The sequence below is a fragment of the Phalangium opilio genome, unplaced genomic scaffold, assembly GCF_054372755.1.
Source record: "Phalangium opilio isolate 3A_F unplaced genomic scaffold, DU_Popi_V2 ptg000077l_1, whole genome shotgun sequence".
Classification (NCBI taxonomy): Eukaryota; Metazoa; Arthropoda; class Arachnida; order Opiliones; family Phalangiidae; genus Phalangium; species Phalangium opilio.
This window is the reverse complement of record NW_028324185.1, coordinates 2,963,391-2,978,867: the sequence shown is the minus strand read 5'-3', so window position 1 is coordinate 2,978,867 and position 15,477 is coordinate 2,963,391. Positions and strand designations below refer to the sequence as shown.

The 15,477-nt window shown below is 40.8% G+C and overlaps 20 non-coding genes across 20 annotated transcripts; all 20 read left to right on the top strand.

The window, feature by feature from the left end:
* The first annotated feature begins 1,916 nt into the window (after positions 1–1,916).
* TRNAW-CCA (transfer RNA tryptophan (anticodon CCA)) lies at positions 1,917–1,988 on the top strand. Its single transcript has one exon. It is a non-coding gene; the product is annotated as a tRNA-Trp (tRNA).
* Positions 1,989–2,194: 206 nt separating this feature from the next.
* TRNAW-CCA (transfer RNA tryptophan (anticodon CCA)) lies at positions 2,195–2,266 on the top strand. The gene has a single exon. It is a non-coding gene; the product is annotated as a tRNA-Trp (tRNA).
* Positions 2,267–2,469: 203 nt separating this feature from the next.
* Positions 2,470–2,541, top strand: TRNAW-CCA (transfer RNA tryptophan (anticodon CCA)). The gene has a single exon. It is a non-coding gene; the product is annotated as a tRNA-Trp (tRNA).
* A 67-nt stretch (positions 2,542–2,608) lies between these two features.
* TRNAW-CCA (transfer RNA tryptophan (anticodon CCA)) lies at positions 2,609–2,680 on the top strand. Its single transcript has one exon. It is a non-coding gene; the product is annotated as a tRNA-Trp (tRNA).
* A 67-nt stretch (positions 2,681–2,747) lies between these two features.
* TRNAR-CCU (transfer RNA arginine (anticodon CCU)) lies at positions 2,748–2,819 on the top strand. The gene has a single exon. It is a non-coding gene; the product is annotated as a tRNA-Arg (tRNA).
* Positions 2,820–3,437: 618 nt separating this feature from the next.
* TRNAW-CCA (transfer RNA tryptophan (anticodon CCA)) lies at positions 3,438–3,509 on the top strand. The gene has a single exon. It is a non-coding gene; the product is annotated as a tRNA-Trp (tRNA).
* A 67-nt stretch (positions 3,510–3,576) lies between these two features.
* Positions 3,577–3,648, top strand: TRNAR-CCU (transfer RNA arginine (anticodon CCU)). Its single transcript has one exon. It is a non-coding gene; the product is annotated as a tRNA-Arg (tRNA).
* Positions 3,649–3,715: 67 nt separating this feature from the next.
* On the top strand, positions 3,716–3,787 carry TRNAW-CCA (transfer RNA tryptophan (anticodon CCA)). The gene has a single exon. It is a non-coding gene; the product is annotated as a tRNA-Trp (tRNA).
* Positions 3,788–4,407: 620 nt separating this feature from the next.
* Positions 4,408–4,479, top strand: TRNAW-CCA (transfer RNA tryptophan (anticodon CCA)). Its single transcript has one exon. It is a non-coding gene; the product is annotated as a tRNA-Trp (tRNA).
* Positions 4,480–4,820: 341 nt separating this feature from the next.
* On the top strand, positions 4,821–4,898 carry TRNAR-CCU (transfer RNA arginine (anticodon CCU)). Its single transcript is given in 2 exon segments — positions 4,821–4,856; positions 4,863–4,898. It is a non-coding gene; the product is annotated as a tRNA-Arg (tRNA).
* A 67-nt stretch (positions 4,899–4,965) lies between these two features.
* Positions 4,966–5,037, top strand: TRNAW-CCA (transfer RNA tryptophan (anticodon CCA)). The gene has a single exon. It is a non-coding gene; the product is annotated as a tRNA-Trp (tRNA).
* A 67-nt stretch (positions 5,038–5,104) lies between these two features.
* Positions 5,105–5,176, top strand: TRNAR-CCU (transfer RNA arginine (anticodon CCU)). The gene has a single exon. It is a non-coding gene; the product is annotated as a tRNA-Arg (tRNA).
* A 202-nt stretch (positions 5,177–5,378) lies between these two features.
* Positions 5,379–5,450, top strand: TRNAW-CCA (transfer RNA tryptophan (anticodon CCA)). The gene has a single exon. It is a non-coding gene; the product is annotated as a tRNA-Trp (tRNA).
* Positions 5,451–5,517: 67 nt separating this feature from the next.
* Positions 5,518–5,589, top strand: TRNAW-CCA (transfer RNA tryptophan (anticodon CCA)). Its single transcript has one exon. It is a non-coding gene; the product is annotated as a tRNA-Trp (tRNA).
* Positions 5,590–9,059: 3,470 nt separating this feature from the next.
* Positions 9,060–9,131, top strand: TRNAW-CCA (transfer RNA tryptophan (anticodon CCA)). Its single transcript has one exon. It is a non-coding gene; the product is annotated as a tRNA-Trp (tRNA).
* A 67-nt stretch (positions 9,132–9,198) lies between these two features.
* On the top strand, positions 9,199–9,270 carry TRNAW-CCA (transfer RNA tryptophan (anticodon CCA)). The gene has a single exon. It is a non-coding gene; the product is annotated as a tRNA-Trp (tRNA).
* A 67-nt stretch (positions 9,271–9,337) lies between these two features.
* TRNAR-CCU (transfer RNA arginine (anticodon CCU)) lies at positions 9,338–9,409 on the top strand. The gene has a single exon. It is a non-coding gene; the product is annotated as a tRNA-Arg (tRNA).
* A 478-nt stretch (positions 9,410–9,887) lies between these two features.
* On the top strand, positions 9,888–9,959 carry TRNAW-CCA (transfer RNA tryptophan (anticodon CCA)). Its single transcript has one exon. It is a non-coding gene; the product is annotated as a tRNA-Trp (tRNA).
* A 202-nt stretch (positions 9,960–10,161) lies between these two features.
* Positions 10,162–10,233, top strand: TRNAW-CCA (transfer RNA tryptophan (anticodon CCA)). Its single transcript has one exon. It is a non-coding gene; the product is annotated as a tRNA-Trp (tRNA).
* A 67-nt stretch (positions 10,234–10,300) lies between these two features.
* Positions 10,301–10,372, top strand: TRNAW-CCA (transfer RNA tryptophan (anticodon CCA)). Its single transcript has one exon. It is a non-coding gene; the product is annotated as a tRNA-Trp (tRNA).
* The last annotated feature ends 5,105 nt before the right edge of the window (positions 10,373–15,477 follow it).

Below are 15,477 nucleotides of genomic sequence, written 5' to 3'. Positions count from 1 at the left end.
TTTCGCCCATCAGTCTGAAACGACAACGTCCTGCCACTTCTTCGTCGACTTCAACGGAACGGGAAGTTCCCTCTCTCAAGTTGGCTCGAGTTGGTAGTGTTTCGAATATATCGGAAGCCTTGGGTATTGTCAATGAAGATCCTGCACCTGAGGAAGACGTCTCGGCTCCTGTCGCAGCGTCTCCCCCTCAGCTTCTTCTACAATATCCTTTCCTTACTGCTCGAACCATAAAACCGTTTCGACTTGGTTACATTAGAGAAGTAGTGCAGCGGCGGATAGTTCAGCCTGGTGGTCCGGAGTGAGATATATACTATTACGCACCTCGGCCTCACCGGATCATGTTAGGATCACAGAAGGACGTGGCGAAGTATCTACACAGGCGCCCGAACCCTCAACTAACCGTTGAGGACTTTGATTTTTCGCGAAAAGCGATCTATGCACCACCTTGGGAAATAACCCGGATGGCTCGTTGATTGCCCTTATTCATTCCAATTTATATACAATATAGGACGTGCTGCACCTTCATGATGACGAGGACTTAGATGATGGACCCGTGTCCGTAGGAACGGACATATTGACGGTAACAACAAGACCACTGGCTTCGACACGTGAAGTGTCGGTAACTATTTCTACCGCCCCGAATGTGGAGACCGTCCGGGTCCTTCTACGCTTCTCAGCCAGCCGCCATCCCCGAAACCAAACAGCATCACCGCCACTGCCCCTTGTTCCAACTGAAACACTGGATGCACCCGCAGCTGAGCAGCAGGAACAGCCACCTGCTAGGCGGGAACGACCACCTACAAGACGAGAACGTCCTTACCCAGTGCGGGTAGTTCTTAGTTGACGCCGATTGGCTGGAAGAGGAACATCTGTGGGTCCTTCAGCTCAACCTAGTCCTGGTGTCGCTCCAACCCTTGCTGGGGTGCCTTCTCGGGGTATTTCTCGAGGGGCACTCCTGCGACGGTTGGCGACACCATCTCCACCACCACAAACATCTTCGATTGCCTTTTTACTAACGCCTCCTCCTCCGTCAGGCCGGGGTCGGGCCTTGTTGCAAACCCCAGCTAACAGCCTATTTGACCCCCGCACCACTGCGGGTGGGTTAATATGTTACAGTTGTGGGTGCCCGCACCATGTACGGGATTGCCCGTATAGGAGGCGAATCGATAGGAAAAATGTATTCCTTCCCTCGGGAAGACGATTTTTTCACCCATATTAAGCCTATTAAGCGCCAGTAGGGAGTAGAATGTCTTTATTTAATGTGTGGGGGGATGTAGCGGACACGCTACATTTGGGCCTTCACAAACAACATAATAACATATTAGACTTACCCATTCAGGCACCAAATTATATGAACTTAACCCTAGGCCTATATCCTTCCTAATAAGAAGGAATCTCTAGCCAGAGGGAGCTCTATTGCACTACTTGAGCGCCCCCTGGTCGGGATAGGCCGAACTAGAGATAAGGGAATAGTATATATAGCCTGAATAGCCTAGGGAGCGGAGGTTAGTTAGTCCGTGGTAGCGCGTCTGACTCCAGATCAGGAGGCTGCGTGTTCGAATCACGTCCGGGTCAATTAAATAATAGAATTTAGTTTTTACGTTGTTTATAGAAATTCTACCAATTTAACTTGCGTTAAGGGGGCTCGGTAGCGCAATAGTATTGCGTCTGACTCCAGATCAGAAGGCTGCGTGTTCGAATCACGTCCGAGTCAAAGAAATAATAAAAATTAGGTTTTAAATTGTTTATAAAATTCTACCAATTAAACCTTCGTAAAGGGAGCGGTGGAGCAATGGTAGCGCGTCTGACTCCAGATCAGAAGGCTTCGTGTTCGAATCACGTCCGGGTCAAAGAATTAATAAAAATCAGTTTTTAAGTTGTTTTTAGAATTCTACCAATTAAATCTTCGTAAAGGGGGCTCGGTGGCGCAATGGTAGCGCGTCTGACTCCAGATCAGAAGGCTGCGTGTACGAATCACGTCCGGGTCAATTAAATAATAGAATTTAGTTTTTACGTTGTTCATAGAAATTCTACCAATTTAACTTGCGTTCAGGGGGCTCGGTGGCGCAATGGTAGTGCGTCTGACTCCAGATCAGGAGGCTGCGTTTTCGAATCACGTCCGGGTCAAACAAATAATAAAATTTAGTTTTTACGTTGTTTATAGAAATTCTACCAATTTAACCTTCGTTCAGGGGGCTCGGTGGCGCAATGGTAGCGCGTCTGACTCCAGATCAGAGGGCTGCGTGTTCGAATCACGTCCGGGTCAAAGAAATAATAAAACTTCGTTTTTAAGTTGTTTATAGAATTCTAAAAATTAAACTTCGTAAAGGGGGCTCGGTGTCGCAATGGTAGTGCGTCTGACTCCAGATCAGAAGGCTGCGTGTTGGAATCACGTCCGGGTCAAAAAATTAATAAAAATTAGGTTTTAAATTGTTTATAAAATTCTACCAATTAAACCTTCGTTCAGGGGGCTCGGTGGCGCAATGGTAGCGCATCTGACTCCAGATCAGGAGGCTGCGTTTTCGAATCACGTCCGGGTCAAACAAATAATAAAATTTAGTTTTTACGTTGTTTATAGAAATTCTACCAATTTAACCTTCGTTCAGGGGGCTCGGTGGCACAATGGTAGCGCGTCTGACTCCAGATCAGGAGGCTGCGTGTTCGAATCACGTCCGGGTCAATTAAATAATAGAATTTAGTTTTTACGTTGTTCATAGAAATTCTACCAATTTAACTTGCGTTCAGGGGGCTCGGTGGCGCAATAGTAGCGCGTCTGACTCCTGATCAGAAGGCTGCGTTTTCGAATCACGTCCGGGTCAAACAAATAATAAAATTTAGTTTTTACGTTGTTTATAGAAATTCTACCAATTTAACCTTCGTAACGGGAGCGGTGGAGCAATGGTAGCGCGTCTGACTCCAGATCAGAAGGCTGCGTCTTCGAATCACGTCCGGCTCAAAGAAATAATAAAAATTAGGTTTTAAATTGTTTATAGAAATTCTACCAATTTAACTTGCGTTCAGGGGGCTCGGTGGCGCAACGGTAGCGCGTCTGACTCCAGGTTAGAAGGCTGGGTGTTCGAATCACGTCCGGGTCATAGAAATAATAAAAATTGGGTTTTAAATTGTTTATAAAATTCTACCAATTAAACCTTCGTAAAGCGAGCGGTGGAGCAATGGTAGCGCGTCTGACTCCAGATCAGAAGGCTGCGTGTTCGAATCACGTCCGGGTCAAAGAAATAATAAAATTTAGTTTTTACGTTGTTTATAGAAATTCTACCAATTTAACCTTCGTTCAGGGGGCTCGGTGGCACAATGGTAGCGCGTCTGACTCCAGATCAGGAGGCTGCGTTTTCGAATCACGTCCGGGTCAATTAAATAATAAAATTTAGTTTTTACGTTGTTTATAGAAATTCTACGAATTTAACTTGCGTTCAGGGGGCTCGGTGGCACAATGGTAGCGCGTCTGACTCCAGATCAGGAGGCTGCGTGTTCGAATCACGTCCGGGTCAATTAAATAATAGAATTTAGTTTTTACGTTGTTCATAGAAATTCTACCAATTTAACTTGCGTTCAGGGGGCTCGGTGGCGCAATAGTAGCGCGTCTGACTCCTGATCAGAAGGCTGCGTTTTCGAATCACGTCCGGGTCAAACAAATAATAAAATTTAGTTTTTACGTTGTTTATAGAAATTCTACCAATTTAACCTTCGTTCAGGGGGCTCGGTGGCACAATGGTAGCGCGTCTGACTCCAGATCAGGAGGCTGCGTGTTCGAATCACGTCCGGGTCAATTAAATAATAGAATTTAGTTTTTACGTTGTTCATAGAAATTCTACCAATTTAACTTGCGTTCAGGGGAATCGGTGACGCAATGGTAGCGCGTCTGACTCCAGTACAGAAAGCTGCGTGTTCGAATCACGTCCGGGTCATAGAAATAATAAAACTTCGTTTTTAAGTTGTTTATAGAATTCTACCAATTAAACTTCGTAAAGGGGGCTCGGTGTCGCAATGGTAGTGCGTCTGACTCCAGATCAGAAGGCTGCGTGTTGGAATCACGTCCGGGTCAAAAAATTAATAAAAATTAGGTTTTAAATTGTTTATAAAATTCTACCAATTAAACCTTCGTTCAGGGGGCTCGGTGGCGCAATGGTAGCGCGTCTGACTCCAGATCAGGAGGCTGTGTTTTCGAATCACGTCCGGGTCAAACAAATAATAAAATTTAGTTTTTACGTTGTTTATAGAAATTCTACCAATTTAACCTTCGTTCAGGGGGCTCGGTGGCACAATGGTAGCGCGTCTGACTCCAGATCAGGAGGCTGCGTTTTCGAATCACGTCCGGGTCAATTAAATAATAAAATTTAGTTTTTACGTTGTTTATAGAAATTCTACCAATTTAACTTGCGTTCAGGGGGCTCGGTGGCGCAACGGTAGCGCGTCTGACTCCAGATCAGAAGGCTGCGTGTTCGAATCACGTCCGGGTCATAGAAATAATAAAGATTAGGTTTTAAATTGTTTATAAAATTCTACCAATTAAACCTTCGTAACGGGAGCGGTGGAGCAATGGTAGCGCGTCTGACTCCAGATCAGAAGGCTGCGTGTTCGAATCACGTCCGGCTCAAAGAAATAATAAAAATCAGTATTTAAGTGGTTTTTAGAATTCTACCAATTAAACCTTCGTTCAGGGGGCTCGGTGGCACAATGGTAGCGCGTCTGACTCCAGATCAGGAGGCTGCGTTTTCGAATCACGTCCGGGTCAAACAAATAATAAAATTTAGTTTTTACGTTGTTTATAGAAATTCTACCAATTTAATCTTCGTTCAGGGGGCTCGGTGGCGCAATAGTAGCGCGTCTGACTCCTGATCAGAATCAGAAGGCTGCGTTTTCGAATCACGTCCGGGTCAAACAAATAATAAAATTTAGTTTTTACGTTGTTTATAGAAATTCTACCAATTTAACCTTCGTTCAGGGGGCTCGGTGGCACAATGGTAGCGCGTCTGACTCCAGATCAGGAGGCTGCGTGTTCGAATCACGTCCGGGTCAATTAAATAATAGAATTTAGTTTTTACGTTGTTTATAGAAATTCTACCAATTTAACTTGCGTTCAGGGGGCTCGGTGGCGCAATAGTAGCGCGTCTGACTCCTGATCAGAAGGCTGCGTGTTCGAATCACGTCCGGGTCATAGAAATAATAAAAATTAGGTTTTAAATTGTTTATAAAATTCTACCAATTAAACCTTCGTAACGGGAGAGGTGGAGCAATGGTAGCGCGTCTGACTCCAGATCAGAAGGCTGCGTGTTCGAATCACGTACGGGTCAAAGAATTAATAAAAGTCAGTTTTTAAGTTGTTTTTAGAATTCTACCAATTAAATCTTCGTAAAGGGGGCTCGGTGGTGCAATGGTAGCGCGTCTGACTCCAGATCAGAAAGCTGCGTGTTCGAATCACGTCCGGGTCAAAGAAATAATAAAAATTAGGTTTTAAATTGTTTATAGAAATTCTACCAATTTAACTTGCGTTCAGGGGGCTCGGTGGCGCAACGGTAGCGCGTCTGACTCCAGATCAGAAGGCTGCGTGTTCGAATCACGTCCGGGTCATAGAAATAATAAAGATTAGGTTTTAAATTGTTTATAAAATTCTACCAATTAAACCTTCGTAACGGGAGAGGTGGAGCAATGGTAGCGCGTCTGACTCCAGATCAGAAGGCTGCGTGTTCTAATCACGTCCGGGTCATAGAAATAATAAAGATTAGGTTTTAAATTGTTTATAAAGTTCTACCAATTAAACCTTCGTAACGGGAGCGGTGGAGCAATGGTAGCGCGTCTGACTCCAGATCAGAAGGCTGGGTCTTCGAATCACGTCCGGCTCAAAGAAATAATAACAAGTTGGGAAAGCCAAAATATTACCTCTCCGAGTGGAGATGACTATCACTACCCCTTAAACAACCTAAATATATGCATCTTTCGCTTTTTTAAATTCTTTGCAAGTGCAGGAATTCAATTTTAAAATAGTCAATTGTTCAAGCCTTTTCAATATCTCTCAATTGCTGTGGAAACTCTACTCTCTCGCTATACCTCAACCGTATTCTTAGTCTACCAGTATGATTTGTAACATTTGTCCATATCAAAGCTGAATCATACCTCGCCACACAAAAAGCAAATGTCCCCAAAACATGGAAGCCACAACATAATCACACATAAGCTAGGCTCCCACTTAACCAAAATAATTATTAAACAGTTAAATACTCACAAAGATTGGCAAAATCAATCTCCTTCAGTAATACGTAGCGCTTAAATATATTATTTTCCGAACAAAATTAATCGAGCAAATTTAACGCTTAACTTCTTCTCTTGAAATTCTATCGAAGAGTGATTCAACTGTTTAAAAAAAGGTCTTTTTCGCAAATACGGCGCTATCATATCAACCGCAATTCCGTCATATTTAAAAAATATACATAACCAGCACTTTTTTAGACCCAATAGTGGAAGTTTTAGTCTCATTTAAAACATGTAAAACAATTATCTCATCTACAAATAGCTTACACATGTCTTTTTTACCAATACCTAGCCGTTTGGATTTTTCTAAAGCAATCTTAGCACCAAAATATTTTTTGATACAAAATAAATGTTCTATATTCTTCATTTTTGAAAATATATTTTTAAGCGTTTATAATGATTACTCTCTACACCTACACTTATCTTACACAAACAAGGAGTATAAATCCACTAGTGGAAGCGGTGTTTTTATTGAAAATATATATTTTTAAGCGTTTATCATGATTACGCTCTACAGCTACACTAATCTTACACAAACAAGGAGTACTATAAACCCACTACTGGAAGCGGTATTTTTATTCAAACGTAAAACAATTTCGCTTAAGCTTAACATCTCTAGACATCGGTAAAAATGTCTCTATCACTCCTAGGTAACTGTATGCAGAGGATTTTACGGCATTGTAACTCAAATTCATCTGATTATGTTCTAACAAGGTTAAATCTAACTGGGAGTAAGATGAAAGGAGTAGAAGCTTATCTGTCTTAGGAAATATGAAATTTTATCTTCTCAGTTCGTTAAATCATAAGTTTATAACGAAAAAACGCGGAAGGGGAAACCGAGCAGACAAATACGATTTTTGGGGGTAGACGGTTAAGAGCGCCATCTGTCGTCCGTGCCAAAGTTGAGCTTCCTCTCGAAACGCAATAATAATAAAACGCATAAAATAATGCCATCAGCTATTTAACTGCGTCGATATATTTAACGACTTGACCCATGACATGCCCTTAACACTGGCTTCTATGAATCCTATTTATTCTTGGATGCTAGGAAACTTGGTAGACGTAACAGTCTGAACCAAGTACCCAAGCATCCTTCAATAAACGCCTGGCAACATTGCGGTACGCATGGTACAACTAAAATCTAGGATGTGTATTTGTCTTTCGACTCACTCAATCGCTTCAACACTTACAGAGAGACGAAGTATTGAAATCTATATTATGTAGTGAAATTAAAGGTTGTGTTTACGCTATATATAAATGTAGTAAAGCTGAATTAAAAAGTAAAGACCAAATTTGAAATGTTAATATCAAAAGATGTTCTTGGAATATTGAGATGAAACAGAGCTTTATAGCTACACAACTACTAAAAGAATCGTAATGCCGAAAATTATTTAAAATATTTCCATTTAATATTCTGCAAAAAGGAAATGTTATCGTTTTGTAAGAGATCTTATCATCCTACTCGCTTTATATTAACTTTGATATGCGTGTAGTGTTTCGATTCAGATGTAATCTTCATTACTCGTTCTATATAAACTCTCACTTGTGTCACTTCAAAGAAATAAGTTTATCTTAAATAATTAATTAAATATAAATGATATTAATTATTTTAATCGCCAGTAAATAACTTTAAAAATAGTTAAATCGTTTAAAATAAAGTTGTTCCTATTATCTTTCGAAACTTTGCTAATATTGACGTTCAAAGAGAAGGGTACCCCTCTTGCCCGCTTTCTTCAAATTTCGGGGTATATATACGATTCGTTTCCATTAAAATAATAGATAAAAACGCATTCGCGTGAACCGATGGTGGAAGCCCTGCCATTGGGAGGCTAGACGTTTCTCGTAACCCTAGCCGATCGCCGCGTATATCTTGAAACCAATAATAGATAAAAACGCATTCGCGTGAACCGATGGTGGAAGCCCTGCCATTGGGAGGCTAGACGTTTCTCGTAACCCTAGCCGATCGCCGCGTATATCTTGAAACCAAACGATGACGAAGGAAAAGAAGCCAGAATGGACTGACTGGCGACAATGTGGAATGGACAAAGACCTGAAGATGGTGGTGCATAGAAGCTGGTGTCAATGTGGAATTGACGAAGAACAGAAGATGGTGGTGCATAGAAGCTGGTGTCAAGGTGAAATTGACGAAGAACAGAAGATGGTTGTGCTTGGAAGCTAGCAAGTACAGACTAGTGTCCATGTGGGATGGACAAAGACTAGCAGATTGTGGTCCTTAGCAGCCAGTTAGTAAAGACTGGTGTTGGTAGATGAATGGCCAAATTTCCGTGAACCGCGAACGCGTTCCGGAAATCGGGTATTTGTTTGCTCCGATTTGTAAACTGCGAACGCGGTCACGTGGGGTCTGACAGACAGACAGACACACAGACACACAGACAGACAGACAGACAGACAGACACGGCCGGTGTAATACCTCTCCGTGACATACGTCACTCGGAGAGGTAAAAATTAGGTTTTAAATTGTTTATAGAAATTCTACCAATTTAACTTGCGTTCAGGGGGCTCGGTGGCGCAACGGTAGCGCGTCTGACTCCAGGTTAGAAGGCTGGGTGTTCGAATCACGTCCGGGTCATAGAAATAATAAAAATTGGGTTTTAAATTGTTTATAAAATTCTACCAATTAAACCTTCGTAAAGCGAGCGGTGGAGCAATGGTAGCGCGTCTGACTCCAGATCAGAAGGCTGCGTGTTCGAATCACGTCCGGGTCAAAGAAATAATAAAAATCAGTATTTAAGTGGTTTTTAGAATTCTACCAATTAAACCTTCGTTCAGGGGGCTCGGTGGCGCAATGGTAGCGCGTCTGACTCCAGATCAGGAGGCTGCGTTTTCGAATCACGTCCGGGTCAAACAAATAATAAAATTTAGTTTTTACGTTGTTTATAGAAATTCTACCAATTTAACCTTCGTTCAGGGGGCTCGGTGGCACAATGGTAGCGCGTCTGACTCCAGATCAGGAGGCTGCGTGTTCGAATCACGTCCGGGTCAATTAAATAATAGAATTTAGTTTTTACGTTGTTCATAGAAATTCTACCAATTTAACTTGCGTTCAGGGGGCTCGGTGGCGCAATAGTAGCGCGTCTGACTCCTGATCAGAAGGCTGCGTTTTCGAATCACGTCCGGGTCAAACAAATAATAAAATTTAGTTTTTACGTTGTTTATAGAAATTCTACCAATTTAACCTTCGTAACGGGAGCGGTGGAGCAATGGTAGCGCGTCTGACTCCAGATCAGAAGGCTGCGTCTTCGAATCACGTCCGGCTCAAAGAAATAATAAAAATTAGGTTTTAAATTGTTTATAGAAATTCTACCAATTTAACTTGCGTTCAGGGGGCTCGGTGGCGCAACGGTAGCGCGTCTGACTCCAGGTTAGAAGGCTGGGTGTTCGAATCACGTCCGGGTCATAGAAATAATAAAAATTGGGTTTTAAATTGTTTATAAAATTCTACCAATTAAACCTTCGTAAAGCGAGCGGTGGAGCAATGGTAGCGCGTCTGACTCCAGATCAGAAGGCTGCGTGTTCGAATCACGTCCGGGTCAAAGAAATAATAAAAATCAGTATTTAAGTGGTTTTTAGAATTCTACCAATTAAACCTTCGTTCAGGGGGCTCGGTGGCGCAATGGTAGCGCGTCTGACTCCAGATCAGGAGGCTGCGTGTTCGAATCACGTCCGGGTCATAGAAATAATAAAAATTGGGTTTTAAATTGTTTATAAAATTCTACCAATTAAACCTTTGTAAAGCGAGCGGTGGAGCAATGGTAGCGCGTCTGACTCCAGATCAGAAGGCTGCGTGTTCGAATCACGTCCGGGTCAAAGAAATAATAAAAATCAGTTTTTAAGTTGTTTTTAGAATTCTACCAATTAAATCTTCGTAAAGGGGGCTCGGTGGCGCAATGGTAGCGCGTCTGACTCCAGATCAGGAGGCTGCGTGTTCGAATCACGTCCGGGTCAATTAAATAATAGAATTTAGTTTTTACGTTGTTTATAGAAATTCTACCAATTTAACTTGCGTTCAGGGGGCTTGGTGGCGCAATAGTAGCGCGTCTGACTCCAGATCAGAAGGCTGCGTGTTCGAATCACGTCCGGGTCAAAGAAATAATAACAAGTTGGGAAAGCCAAAATATTACCTCTCCGAGTGGAGATGACTATCACTACCCCTTAAACACCCTAAATATATGCATCTATCGCTTTTTTTAATTCTTTGCAAGTGCAGGAATTCAATTTTAAAATAGTCAATTGTTCAAGCCTTTTCAATATCTCTCAATTGCTGGGGAAACTCTACTCTCTCGCTATACCTCAACCGTATTCTTAGTCTACCAGTATGATTTGTAACATTTGTCCATATCAAAGCTGAATCATACATCGCCACACAAAAAGCAAATGTCCCCAAAACATGGAAGCCACAACCCAATCACACATAAGCTAGGCTCGTACTTGTTCATCGCTTTCGATGATTTCACTAATATTAGCATTAACATTTTGTACATTATTGGGTTCCTTATTAATAGATATGCCTACGCCTACAGTACTTTCAATAGAACATTTATTTAATGCATTATCTTTGGTACGATCATGGCCAACTGGCCTCGTGGTAGGACCAACATTTTGCGTGCTAGAACCTGTTCCAGAAACAGCCTTTTTTTCCGCGGCTAACGCTCTTCTCCTTTCATTTTCTCGTTTCCTAAATTCAGGATCTGACCTTTTTGCCCTCATTCTTTCCCTTGCCTTTCGTTTTCTGATTTCCTCTTTACTTAAATTATTATCTTCCTCCATTTACTTATTAATCAGTTAAATACTCACAAAGGTTGGCAAAATCAATCTCCTTAAATACTCACACAGGTTGGCAAAATCAATCTCCTTCAGTAATACGTAAGGCTTAATTACATTATTTGCCGAACAAAATTAATCGAGCAAATTTAACACTTAACTTCTTCCTTCGAAATTCTATCAAAGAATGAATCAACTGTTTAAAAAAAAGTTTTTTTCGCGAATAGGGCGCTATCATACCAACAGCAATTCCGTCATATTTAAAAAATATACATTGCCAACACTTTTTTCAAATAAAGAATGATAAAAGTGCGTAAAAAAGGTCTTTCACAAATAGGCCTAGGGGGCGTATAAACTAAACAGCAACAACGCTCTACAGCTACACTAATCTTACACAAACAAGGAGTACTATAAACCCACTACTGGAAGCGGTATTTTTATTCAAACGTAAAACAATTTCGCTTAAGCTTAACATCTCTAGACATCGGTAAAAATGTCTCTATCACTCCTAGGTAACTGTATGCACAGGATTTTACGACATTATAACTCAAATTCATCTGATTATGTTTTAACAAGGTTAAATCTAACTGGGAGTAAGATGAAAGGAGTAGAAGCTTATCTGTCTTAGGAAATATGAAATTTTATCTTAACAGTTCGTTAAATCATAAGTTTATAACGAAAAAACGCGGAAGGGGAAAACGAGCAGACAACAGCGATTTTTGGGGATAGAAGGTTAAGAGCGCCATCTGTCGTCCGTGCCAAAGTTGAACTTCCACTCGAAACGCAATGAGAAAGTGGATAAAATAATGCCATCAGCTATTTAACTGCGTCGATATATTTAACGACTTGACCCATGACATGCCCATAACACTGGCTTCTATGAATCCTATATATTCTTGGATGCTAGGAAACTTGGTAGACGTAACAGTCTGTACCAAGTACCCAAGCATCCTTCAATAAACGCCTGGCAACATTGTGGTACGCATGGTACAACTAAAAAATAGGATGTGTATCTATCTTTCCAGTCACTCCAAGTCGTTAAGCCCTCATTACAGAGGATTTGAAACACTATCGTAATTCCAAGTGTCTCGAATCTCTACGTTCCTGTCCATTATGAACAGTGCTGAGAGAATGATACATCAGAAAGAGCCATTCAAATCGAATTGCCGAAAATATTATCCATATTTTCATTTCATATAACAAAGAAAATAAATTATTATGGATACAGGAGGCAATGTAGGAAATATAACGCAATGCACGGGCCTTGATAGATAGAGGAGGCAATGTAGGAAACATAACGCAATGCACGGGCCTTGATAGATATAGGAGGCAATGATTTAACGACTTCGGTACTTGGGTTTATCTTTAATATTTAAATAAATATAATTATTTTTAATTATTTTAATCGCCAGTAAATAACTTTAAAAATAGTTAAATCGTTTAAAATAAAGTTGTTCATAATATCTTTCGAAACTTTGCTAATATTGACGTTTAAAGTGAAGGGTACCCTTCTTGCCCGCTTTCTTCAAATTTTGGGGTATATATACGTTTCGATTCCATTATAATAATAGATAAAAACGCATTCGCGTGAACCTTTGGTGGAAGCCCTGCCATTGGGAGGCTAGACGTTTCTCGTAACCCTAGCCGATCGCCGCGTATATCTTAAAACCAAATAATAGATAAAAACGCATTCGCGTGAACCGATGGTGGAAGCCCTGCCATTGGGAGGCTAGACGTTTCTCGTAACCCTAGCCGCTCGCCGCGTATATCTTGAAACCAAACGATGACGGTGGAAAAGAAGCCAGAATGTACTGAACGGCGTCCATGTGGAATGGACAAAAGACCTGAAGATGGTGGTGCATTGAAGCTGGTGTCAATGTGGAATTGACGAAGAACAGAAGATGGTGGTGCATAGAAGCTGGTGTCAATGTGGAATTGACGAAGAACAGAAGATGGTGGTGCATAGAAGCTGGTGTCAATGTGGAATTGACGAAGAACAGAAGATGGTAGTGTATAGAAGCTGGTGTCAATGTGGAATTGACGAAGAACAGAAGATGGTGGTGCATAGAAACTGGAGTCAAAGTGAAATTGACGAAGAACAGAAGTTGGTGGTGCTTGGAAGCAAGCACGTACAGACTTGTGTCCATGTGGGATGGACAAAGACTAGCAGATTGTGGTCCTTAGAAGCCAGTTAGTAAAGACTGGTGTTGGTAGATGAATGACCAAATTTCCGTGAACTGCGAACGCGTTCCGGAAATCGGGTATTTGTTTGCTCCGATTTGTAAATTGCGAACGCGGTCACGTGGGGTCTGACAGACAGACAGACACACAGACACACAGACAGACACACAGACAGACAGACACGGCCGGTGTAATACCTCTCCGTGACATACGTCACTCGGAGAGGTAAAAATAGGCCCTAGGAAAAAAGCTACCAATACGTAGGGCCTAAATTCATGCACCTAGATTAAAGTTTACGCAGATTTCATAAGTAATAATTGGATAATATAGTTGAAAACCATACCTGAGTCAAAATGCTCAATAATACGTTGAGAAGTCACATTTAATTCAGTCCCTAGCATAACAGCTGACTCGGTTTGCCGCTTTCCCGCCCAATAAGTAGTGGTAGCAACGGCCCTCTTACGGATAAATTGATAACTTTACTGAAGGCGCGAAATTTGAGTATTTTTTTGGGTCAATGATGTATTTTGAAGTTAATATTATCCGAAAGTAGGTTTTTTATACCACTGTTACGTTTTATATTTAAGTAAAATAGCTTAAAAATGATTCTAATTAACATTGATATGTCGTGTTCACATTTGCAATTTTTACTTGGTTTTTTCCAACTCTATTTTTGAATCGAATTCCGAATCGAACTCAGAGATTATAATATCAATTTTATAGCGAAAAACGTGATCTATCTAATGGTTAAAGTTTTGTTATCGTGGGATTATTGTAACTCTTGCTAAAGCTTATTCCCCGATGGTACTGTATTAAGAAACACCTAAAATTGGCATCAACTTAAGTTGATTAGTCCGAGTTGGTGCGTATATTGGTCCGTATCTTTCATCCACGTATTCCTACAATATTCTAACCATTTTTATCGTAATCCTCGATATTCAATCTACAAATTGAGCCCTTTTAAAAGGAGTTTGAGCCGCTCAAAAATTAGTTACAAAATCTTAAAGAAAAAGTGTTCACATTTAGAATCGTTCCCAATTACCGGTACCAACCCTAACATATGAAATTTTTTGAATCACATTACAACTTTGCGTATTTTCGGGGGATCATTAGGGTTTGACAAGCTTATCTAACATAATATCACATAAATGAATATATACAGTAGGATTGAAAAAGTTTAGTAACTTATTGCGTTATTGCATACTTTAAAATACCTAAAGTATTTTGGCGAGGTAGAAACATTAAGGGTTCTTTAACAAAATCAGATATGAACCATACGATGATTTATAATTTGTAATTTATTATAGTTTTGATTTGTAATTATAATTTTTTATTTGAGGTTCATGTAATTTGGCCAAAACTGTGAAAATGCCTATATTTACCAAAACATTACTGGCGTATTTTAGGGCAAGGATGATGGGGGTGGATACGAAATCTGAGGGAAATACGCGCCTTAACTGCGGAAACAATTGGGTCTGGTGGGACGCTGAAAATGGGGGAGGAATAGGTACGCTGAAAATGGGGGAGGAATAGGTACGCTGAAAATGGGGGAGGAATAGGTACGCTGAAAATGGGGGAGGAATTTGTACGCTGAAAATGGGGGAGGAATTTGTACCAGGGTTGGCAACTACCTATCCAGTCCGGTTTAAACCACCTGGTTTAATCCGGATTAATCCACTTAAAAAGATCCACCTAAAATATCCGGCTTAATTATCAATGGGGAAAAATAAAATTTGTGCCATAAAAATAATTAAAATACAACCAGAAACAATTAAGGCAAAAATATATGAAGCGATAACTAAAGATTATTTATTATAAATGATAAAACTAATAGTTATGTTACCAGTTACTGTCCAGTTTCAGCTAAAAATATTTTACCAGTATCACTCGAACTTGAAGCATAGCGTGGTTCCAGTGGATCCCCTACAGGTTGACTTTCCTTACGAACTCCAGTTTTGGCTTGGGAAAGCTAGAGGCATTTGTGGGCGGGAAGCCTTTGCCAAGCCAAACCCGGAGTTTAGAAGGAAAGTCCCTTTGTAAGGGATCCACTGGAGCCGCGCTAGTGTTAGGCTCGTGCACTCAGGAAAGAAATAGATTTCAGGAAAACATTTTAGCAGTTAAACGATTTTATATTGGAACCGAGGCTAGGGGTCGGGTCGGGGAGTGCCCCAAAACTTATATAAGAGCTAAACAGAAGTACTTTGCCTCCAAAAAAACCTAAAATGACTAATTTTTTTAAAAAATCCG